Below are 3,743 nucleotides of genomic sequence, written 5' to 3'. Positions count from 1 at the left end.
TCAGTATGGATTATGTAACAGCACAATTTAAAAGTTGAAAAAATTCATTGTACCCAACAATTAGAGGTTGCATGTTTTGTTTGTTTGTTTGTTTTTACAGTACTAAGGATTGAACTCAGGACCTTGCGCTCACCAGGCGGGTGCATGTGCTCCTGAGATTATATCTCAGCCCCAAGACTACATGTTTATTTAAACATACAACAAATATTTATCAATATTAGTTACATATATGATCTTGAAGCTGGTTTTGTCAAATTTTATGAACTAATCATCCCACATATTTTATTCCTAGCTTGGAGTTAGTTGAATTGAAAAATCAATTAAAAAAGTAACTAATAAGAAATAAGTTTTATTTGGAAATTTAAAATCCACACACATAATTCTATTCAAATATGTAAAATAAAGAAGTCATCATGCGGTGAAAAAATAATTAAAACAAAACAATAAAAATACCACATAAATGAACATTTAAAGATAAATTTACGTGTTTATAGTATAAATGAAGTCTCAGAATTAATGAGTTGCAAATATCTCACTAAAGTGCTTAGGGGTTATCCAAAGAGAGGTTACTCAAAGAGAAAAGCAAAGTTAAAGAACAGAAATTTATGAAATAAAAAACACAGATACAACAGAGATATCAAGAAAGCCAGTTGAATCTTTGAAAATTTCAATAATAGGTAGATTTTGTGAAGAAATAAAATATTAAAAGTTATTTGATAAGAAAAATGTCTATAGCTTTTTAATAATTGAATAAGACAGGCATGGCAGTGTCTATAAACCCAGTACTCTCAGTAGCTGAGAAGAAAAGATTATCAACTTGAGCCCAGTCTGGGATACATAATGACTTAGCAAAATCCTGTATTAAAGGATTTTAAAGAGGGGAGGGATTGGGGACTAAGCAGCTCAATGTCCATGTCATTAAAAAAAATTTTGAAGAGGTAAGAAAATACTGTCTCACATGCATAACATTACTAGGAGCACATAGTTTTATTGCCAAATCTTAACACACACTCAGAGAGAGAGAGAGAGAGAGAGAGAGAGAGAGAGAGAGAGAGAGAGAGAGACAGAGACAGAGACACAGAGAGAGAGACAGAGACAGAGACACAGAGAGAGACAGAGAGACAGAGAGACAGAGACAGAGACAGACAGACAGACAGACAGACAGACAGACAGACAGACAGAGAGACGGAGACAGAAGTCTCAAAATCATGTTATGAACTCAACCTGACTCTTCTATTTTATTCAATCAAAAGTAGCAGCACAAGAAAGAAAATCACAAGGTCAATTTTACTCAAATATAGAAGAGAAAATGTTATGCTAACTTTTGGCACACCAAAACGAGCAATAAATGTGAAATGACCATTTTGGGTATATTGCAAGAAAACAGGAAATTGATTATAAATAATTTGTTGCATTAATGAGAAAACAGAGTTATTTTTCAGCAGATGCAGAAAAAAGCATTTAATAATGGAAAACCTATTCCCAAAGAAATCTCTCAGCACCTTAGAGACTGGAGAGGTGCTCGTTATTTCCTGCGGCTCTCCAGACTGTTCTCTACTGTGGTCTCGGCTCTGGAGTGCCAGCCTCTAAGACTGCATCATTTGGGCAAACTTAGCTACATGCAGGCAAGAACTCCTAAGGTGGGAAGACAGGTCAGGGTATTTCTTCCTGCTGGGTGCCAAGCTGGCTGTATGACTGCAGCTCTCAAGCAGCCCTAGCTCCCAAATCCGGCTCTCACTGTGTATAACAATTGCTGATCTAGGGGGAGATAAGTGGCTTTCTGTTGTGTACCTACACTTTTATTCATTTCTGTAAATCTGCCCAAACTTATACAAATTTCTATGTTATATGCTATTGCGCTGTGCTATGGGTTGAATTTATTTGTATCCTTAAATTTATAATTTGAAATCCTAGCCTCTAGAATAACAGAACGTAAGAATAGAAATAAGGTACTACAAGAAGTAAATTAAAATGTGCCCACATTTAAGGTGGGTGTAAATCAATAAAACTGTGATCCTTACACAAAAGAGACTAGGACACAGCTACACCAGAAGCAAAACCTAAGCAAGAACACCACTGAGAAAGGATCGTGTGTGAGACAAGGAAAGAAGTCACAGATTAAAATCAACTCTGCCAAAACCTTGGGTTTAGGGCCAGTGAGATAGTTCAGCAGACTAAGCACCTGTTCAGGCAAGAACAGGGACCTGGATTTAATCCCCAGCACCCCATGCCACGCCGCTGAGCTGGCCACCGAAATGAGGTGTGGTGATGCGTGCCTGTAATCCCAGAGCTGGGGAGGCTGAAAACAGAAGGATCACTACAAGTCTGAGCTGCGGAGTGAGATCCTGCAACAAATACATTACAAAAATAAACAAACAAGCCAACAAAAACCTTGGTCTTGAATTTCCAGAACTGTAAGAAAATGCATGTCCCTTGTTTGCGTCATTCAGGCTGTGGCGTTCTATTAGGGCAGCACTCACAAACTGATGCAACCCACTGAGAACATCTACTAAGACGACAAAACTAAACTGAAACAATATAGTAAATATAATCATGAGTAACGAAGTGATAAAGGATTCCCTTTATTTGGGGTAAGAAGAAAGGAGTCTCCATGTCACCTTTCAACATGAGAGTGGAAGTCCTCCTCTGTCTGGAGTGTAGGGCAAGATAATAGGACAGAAAATTGAATTAAAAGTATAAAATAAGAAACAAAGACTTGAAACTATCCCTATTAATTCAAAAATTACTGTGATTTAAAGATATATTTAAAACTGTCTACATGGAAAACCCAAAATAATTTACAGATAGAATACCAGAATAAACAAGTTTATCAATTTGCTTTTTTTCAAAATAAATATACCAGAATGGATTGTATTTTTACATTCCAAAAGTAATCAATTTAAAAGGGTAAATTTAAATATTAGGCACCATGACAGCAACGAGATAGAATAACTTATATTTAGGAATAACTCTAACAAAAATCTCAAAGGTTTATTGAGAAAACAATGCTGCTAGGACAACAGAAATGAAAAGATATAAAACATCTAGACAACGGGAATTCAATATGATCAAATCAGTTTCCCCACCACTGATCGGTGGTAGTCCAATCAATGTCAATACATTGCTTCTTTAAGTAGTAATCTCACTCAAAACTCTTTGTAGATGGGATAAAACCAAAGCGTGCCCACACACTTCTCCAACCATGAAGGCTTTTAATAAAGCTATAGTCAAAACAATTGGTGTCATGACAAGGATAGGCTAGAATAGTCAGAGAGGCTAGAAAGTAACTCACATGAAAATAGAAATTAAACTTACAAGAAATTACTATGTGCATGACAGTGATTAAAGAGCATATTCAAACTGGAAATAGTGTTGGTACAGTTGAGAAAAAGCATTGCAAGTAAATTTAAGACCTAATATTGAAGAAAAAACTACATACAATTACATTAATAGAACATATCATTGACTTTTGGGTATGGAAGGAAAAGCCCAAACTAGACACTAAGGGTATGCATAAGGGCCTGAGTTTAAGCCCAAGAAAGAAAGAAAGAAAGAAAGAAAGAAAGAAAGAAAGAAAGAAAGAAAGAAAGAAAGAAAGAAGAAAGAGGAGGCTACTATTCAAAACTTTAATCAACAAGAATGCACATAAATTTTTCACACAAAGTAAAAGAGATTTTTCGCATTTTTATCAGGGAAATAAAAATCAAAACCACTATGATACAATTTCCCATTTAACTGGAGTA

The sequence above is a fragment of the Octodon degus genome, unplaced genomic scaffold, assembly GCF_000260255.1.
Source record: "Octodon degus isolate 3935 unplaced genomic scaffold, OctDeg1.0 scaffold00293, whole genome shotgun sequence".
NCBI lineage: Eukaryota > Metazoa > Chordata > Mammalia > Rodentia > Octodontidae > Octodon > Octodon degus.
This window is presented reverse-complemented; position numbering follows the sequence as displayed.